This window comes from Zeus faber, assembly GCF_960531495.2.
Source record: "Zeus faber genome assembly, chromosome: 20".
NCBI lineage: Eukaryota > Metazoa > Chordata > Actinopteri > Zeiformes > Zeidae > Zeus > Zeus faber.
Window position 1 is genome coordinate 23085016 of NC_137207.1, and position 7176 is coordinate 23092191.

Genomic DNA, 7176 nt, shown 5'->3' on the forward strand with positions numbered 1-7176 from the left:
CTCCACCGTCGCCCACATTAGTACCAATCTCCGCAGCTGTTTACTCACTGAGTGATGATTGCCTGTTTAAACAAATGCCCTCACCTGAGTGCAATGGACCGCACACACACACACACACACACACACACACACACACACACACACACACACAGACACACACATGCACGCACACACATACACATGCACGCACACACATATGCACACTTGCGCACAGATAGACACACAGCAGGCAGATTCACACAGAAACAGACACACATGCACATGCACTCCCCCCGAAGACACACACACACACACGCACACACACACAGACACACACGTATTCTTAGACAGGTATCACAGTGAGGTCTGAGTCAATACACCTGGTACGTGAGGACCCGTGTTTCTGGTGCACCTTGAAACCAAAGAATAGCCTCGATTCGGAGACCGGTCCTCACAAGTATAGTAACACAAACACACACTCACACGCAGGTATTAGTTATTATTATATTGGATTATATCGTCGTTGAGAAAAAACATTTAAAAACAATCTAAGTTGGTGTTAAGCGGAATCAGAAGATCACTGTAGCATTTTTGTATCATCACAGTGAATCAGGAGATGTATATACCTTTTCAAGAAATGTGAAACAGCACTCGAGCCTTTTTATGAGGACACTAAATGATGAGATTCATTATGAGGACCCTCCTGACAGTCCGAGTGTCCTATTAATGCTGGTAGGTATTCAGACACGCACGCACGCACGCACGCACGCACACAGGCGCACACACACACACACAGACACACACACACACAGACACACAGGTATACTGTAGGTAGTTTACAGTCATAGAAAAACCTTCAAAACAGTCTTAGCGGGGATTATATCCGCTCAAATGAGGAATGTCTGGTGCTCTTCGACACTGGTGGGTACTCAGTGTTGTCCTTTTAAACTCTATATGTGCGCGCACACACACACACACACACACACACACACGCACAGGCATATACATAGAGGACTTAGGCAATCGAGACAAGTTACAGGCTCCATATTCCACTCAACAGCAGAAGAGAAGTATCATAGATTTTTCCGTGTTTCGGAAATTCGGCCTCTGGTTCTCTCGCTCTCTCTCTCTCTCTCGCTCCTTCTCTCAGGGCTCTCACAAAGCCCCCGTGGGCATAATTTTGTTTGGTACAGAACCAATCTGAGTTAATCTGTGGATTTGATCAGGGAACATATGTTCTCCTCAAGTCGCTTTTCTCGGTGAGCGCCTTGCCGCTCGGAGCGAGAGAGAGCGAGAGACAGAGAGAGAGAGAGAGAGAGAGAGAGAGAGAGATTGAAAAGGCAACAGCTGTCCGCGACCGGACCGCTCTTTGGTACAACAGCATGGCGTCACCATGTCCGCCACACACACACACACGCACGCACGCACACACGCACGCACACACCGAGAACTATTAAAAGACGCTTCGATCGCAATTCTCTCCCGATTCGCACGCCCGGCGCGGCGTACTTTAACACCCGGGTCGTATTTATAGCGCGGCGTTAAGAGGCCCCGTCACCTGACGGAGCTGCCGAGCGAGGAGGCAGCGAAACAAGGCGTCTGCTCGTGCTGACGCTAACCTGAGCAGACAGCGCTCGTTAAACCTGTGCTGCGGAAACGGGAGAAAAAAAGAAATCCGGGGCAATCACTGATTTTTCTTTTTTTTTTTCCCCCACGGATTGCTCTGTTTTCAATACGCCCGGCCACACACACACACACACACACACACACACACACACACGCACACACACACACACACACACACACACACACACACACACACACACACACAGTCAAAGTACTTTGTGAATATTTCTGCAGAATGAAATGATGAGGGATTGACCCCCCTCCCCTGCTGTTTTCCAGCTTTCCCGTCAGTTTGGTGATTGGTGTCCAGCTGGCTGCTCTGCCATTGGAACATTTGTCCGCTGCCGTGGACTTCTTGTTCGTTTTCTTTCTTTCTTTCTTTCTCTCTCTCTTTCTTTTCGTCACTCTTTGTCTCTCGTCTCTTTGTCATTATCCCGTCCCGCAGCGCAGAACGGAGCTGAAAGCACGACACAGGCGACTTTGAATAGTTTTGACCTGTTGACGACAGAGACGTGGAGAGAGGGAGGGAGAGAGAGGGGGGAGAGAGGGAGAGGTGAGAGGAAAGACGGATGGAAGAGGACACGCAGTCAGAGGGCTGATGAATGCGGGCGATACAGACGGAGGGAGAGAAAGGGGTGTGGGATGCTTTAAAGAACAGAGGAGAGAATTTGTGCCGGGAATTAATTAGGAGAGGAGGAGAGAGGATGAATAACACCAATAACAAATACAGGAGGAAGGAAGTGGGAGGGAGAGGTAGAGGGGGAGGGAGGGAGGGAGGGAGAGAGAGAGAGAGAGAGAGAGAGGGAGAGGGAGAGAGTGAAAGTAAGTGAGAGGGAGTGAGTGAAAGAGGTAGAGAGAGAGAGAGAGACTAAATCCCCATACCATTATGATATCAGGGCTCACATGCCAGCCCCTCCCGTGATGGACTGAGCGAGAGAGAGTGAGAGAGAGAGACAGACAGACAGACAGACAGAGAGGGGGATCAGGAGAGGGAAACGCAGAAAAGACAGACACGTAGATAGAGTGAGAGGGAGAGGAAAGAGGAACAGCGGAAGAGAGAGAGAGCGAGCGAGAGAGAGAGAGAGAGAGAGAGAGAGAGAGAGAGAGAGAGAAAACGATACGAAAAGATAGACGGAGGGCAAAGGAGGAGGGAGAGAGAGCGAGAGGGATGGAAAACGCAGCGGGATTACTTTGCGGCCGCACCGGAGGATGAGCGGAGCGCCGGCACCGGCGGAGGAGAGAAGCAGGGGAGGAGAGGGGGAGGAAAGGAGACGGAGAGGGGGCAGAAAAAAGGGAGCCCCCCCGTGCAACAGGGCGAGGACCTGCTAGCCGCCGCCGCCGCTGCCGCTGCCGCCGTCCGTCCCGCCGTCCTCCGTCAGAGGCTCCCTCCGCCCGACCCTCCGTCCCTCCCTCCTGCCCGGCAGCCGGATCAGCTGGGGGCGGGGGAGAGCCCTCGCCGGGCCCGGGACGCCGCCGCCACGCGGACCCCCTGGTTTTCAGGAGGGTGGACACAACTTTTGACTTTTTTAAATTTTTTTTTTAAATTTCTTTGTTTGTTTTTGCTCCGTCCTTCTTTCCTTTGACACCCCCCCCCCCCTCCTCCCGTCTCTTGCAAACGACAGCTACTCAGCTCCGACTACGAGGGGATACGGAGCGTTGAAAAAACTAATCTTTTTTTGGGGGGGAGGGTGGGGGGACGATGGAGCAGCGCGCTCACCCCTCAACCCCGGGTGGGCTCCGACGCCGAGGGAGGGGAGGCGGCGCGGAGGGGGGAGTCGTCGTGGACGGGGGGCGGCGGCGCTGCTGATCGCGCTGACGCCCCTGTCTCTCGCCCCCTGTTTACACCCCCTTCGAGCGCGAGAGAGCGAGAGGGAGAGAGAGAGAGAGAGAGGAGAGAGAGAGAGGGAGGGAGGGCGAGAGAGAGAGACAACGGTAAACACAGGAGGGGGGAGGGTATTTAACTACATTTGACACACACACACACACGCACGCATTGTCACACACATGCTTTATGGCACACATTATCACACACACACTGTATGATACACATCACACACACTTTATGATGCACATTATCACACACACACTGTATGATGCACATTATCACACACACACTGTATGATGCACATTATCACACACACACTGTATGATGCACATTATCACACACACACTGTATGATGCACATTATCACACACACACTTTATGATGCACATTATCACACGCATATTATCTCACACACACACACACACACTCACACACACACTCACTGACTGCTCATCTCGGGTTTTTCCACACCTCTCGGTACGTGTGCCGGCAGCCTCCTCTTCCTCCTCCTCTCCTCCGCTGTCACGTCCCTTCTTTTCTCTCCTCCCTCTGCCTCTTTCCCTCCCCCTCCACCCCTCGTGCCACCCCCGTCGCCCCTTGTTTTCGTGTCCTATTTATTTATTTATTTTTAAATCTTTTTTTTTTTTTTTTTTTTTTTCAACTTGTGACTGCGACCATGGGCGCTCATTAACACGGAGACACACACGGATTCACACTCACACGGCGGCGAAAGTGATAAGAGGTGAAGGGTGGGGGTGATAGAGAGAGGGCGAGAGAGAGAGAGAGAGAGAGAGAGAGATGATTTGCATGTCGTGTTGTGGTGGTGGAGTGTTTTCCAGGGAGTAAAGCTGACTTCCAAACACACTCACGCACGTACGCACGCACACACACACACACACACACACACACACACACACACACACACACACACACACACACGCACACAGAAGCAGGCGCTTGAGTCTGAAAGGCGTATTCCCACAGGTGTCGGGATGGGAGCGCGGGAGGTGAGAGACGGGCGAAGGGAGTGAAGGAAGAGACGCGGAGAAAGGGGGAAGGAAAACAAATTGAGAAGAAAAAGGAGGAACGAGGGAGCGGACAGATGGAAGAGCAGCCCCTGGAGCTGGATGACGACAGTTTGGCACAGGTAAGAGAGTCTCTCCCTCTCTCTCTCTCTCTCCCTCACACACGCCCCATCGCCCACGTCGCTCTCACCCGCTGTATCATTTCATTTGATCTTATTTGCTGTGTGTTGGTCCTTGTTCGTGGTGAAGGGACAGGTTAAATAAGTGCCGATGGAGAGACTGACAGACGTGTTGAGAAGGAGAGAGAGAGAGAGAGAGAGAGAGAGCGAGAGAGAGAATATAAGGATGCATGAATGCGCATAGTCATAGTTTTTGGGCTTCTTGTTTGTTTGTCGAGAGGTTGAGAGGAAGCTTTTCCTCGAGAGAGAGAGAGAGGGAGAGAGTGGGGGGGATAGAGAGAGAAAGGGGGAGGGAGGGGAGAAAGTGAGAGGAAACGCGCATTTCTACTGTACCGTTGACAGAAATAGAACGGCGGCTCCTCAGTTTTACGGCAAAGTCAGATTACCATGTTTCAGGATTTCCTACGAGGTTTAGTGCCTTCTGAGCAGCATGCGGCGTGTGTGTGTGTGTGTGTGCGTGCGTGCGTGCGTGTGTGTGTGCATGCGTGTGCGTGCGTGTGCGTGCGTGCGGGGGGGGGTACAGACAGAGGCAGGAGAGAGAAATTGAAAAAAGTGTTGAGTGTGAGAGAGAGAGAGAGAGATCATAACAGAAAATAAGTTGATATCTATCCATGCTTGTGCACGCATGCCCGTGTGTGTCTGTTTTGTGTATTTGTGTGTTATAGTCACACTTAATTTCACACCTGAATAACATCAGTGTGTGTGTGTGTGTGTGTGTGTGCGCGTGTGTGTGTGTGCGCGCGTGCGTATGTGTGTGTGCGTGTCTTCCTGCCGTATCAACAATGTTGTGATGTTTAATTCCTTGTCGCACAAATGTCTACGACCCTGTGCGTCTCCGCGAGCGACCCAACGCACTGATCCACGTGCGTTACGGCTCAGATGCTCATGGCGTTTGAGTAGATTATGTACGTGACTGTTTATTCCAGTCGTGTAATGAGCAACGACATGGATACCGACCGCTGAGGGTGTGTTTGGTTTTGCTATAATTGTGAGGACCGGTCTCAGAATTGATTTTCTTGGTTTAGAAGTGCACCAGAAACATCACTCACTTCCCAGGTGTATTTACTCAGACGTCACTTTGATAACAGTACAAGAGTGTGTGTGTGTGTGTGTGTGTGTGTGTGTGTGTGTGTGTGTGTGTGTGTGTCTGTGTGTGTTTTTTACTATACTTGTGAGGACCGGTCTCCACTGACAGTTCTTTTGGTTTCCTAGTGCGCCAGAAACATGGCGCCTCACTTTTATGCCAGGAAAGTTTGATACTTGTTAAAATCTTATTTTAAATTTAAACTGTCAAATATATCCAACAATTCAAAACAGAAATACACATCGGAAAATATACAAAATAAAAATCCCTTTCAATTTTATACAAAACCAAGCTGTTGTCATGGATTTAGACAGCAAATTAGTGTATTATTTAACACCCTTGAAATAAATTATCATATCAAATAATCATAAGGCCTGTGTGTATCTGTGTGCGTATGTGCGTGTGTATCCGTGTGTGTGTATGTGTGTGTGTGTGTATCTGTGTGTGTGTATGTGTGTGTCCATGTCAGTGCAGAGCAGGTGTGGCAGCAGCTTGGGCGCTGACACACCAAGTTTCATTACTCGTCGTGTTTTGAGTGGCAGGGGGCCAAGCTGATTGCCGAATCTCACCCCCTCCCCCCCCCCCCCCCCCACACACACACACACACACCCATACGCACACACACACATACACACACACACACACACACACACACACACACACACACACATCTGCGCTGATACATATGGCCTGTAACGATTTACTGTAAAGCTGTTAAGTTTTTACGTGTGAGAATGTGGACAGCAGAGATAACCCCCTTCAACACAGACACACACACACACACACACACACACACACACACACACACACACACACACACACACACACACACCCGGCTCAGCTGGAGCTGCCATATACTGTACTGACGGATGCAACCAGCAGTTAGAGCTGTAATTATGATAAACGATATGCCACAGACTATGTGATATGTCCCATAATAAGCTTAGGGGATATTCACGACACGCTCATTTATTTATTTGTAACGTACTTTAAATTGTGCGCGTCTTGGAGGGGCCGACGGAGCTGGATGGTGTTGTGTGTGTGTGCGCGCCGGCGCGCGCGCGTGTGTGTGTGAGTGTGTTACATGCGGTCATGGACGGACGAAGAGGGCGGCGGGAGGCGGGAGGAGTGGGACATTTTGCCTACCACCCCCCCTTTTTTTAGGCTGCGTTTGCACGTCGTGGATCTCCAAGTTGAGCGCAGACAAGATGAGATCAGATAAGTCGAGATAAAACGGCGTCGGCCGGCGTGGGGAGACGGCACGGCAGCAAAGAGACAGTGCAAGTCAGGAAAGGGATGAGAAGGAAGACGCAGATATAGGATCAGATATAGAATCAAAACGACACATACGACTCAAGCACAACCTTTCGAGACAAGTGATGCTTTTTCGCGTCGGTGCCGACGCTTTGAGTATCTGCCGATGCCGATGCCGACGTTCTTTCCCTCCCTCCAACAACTA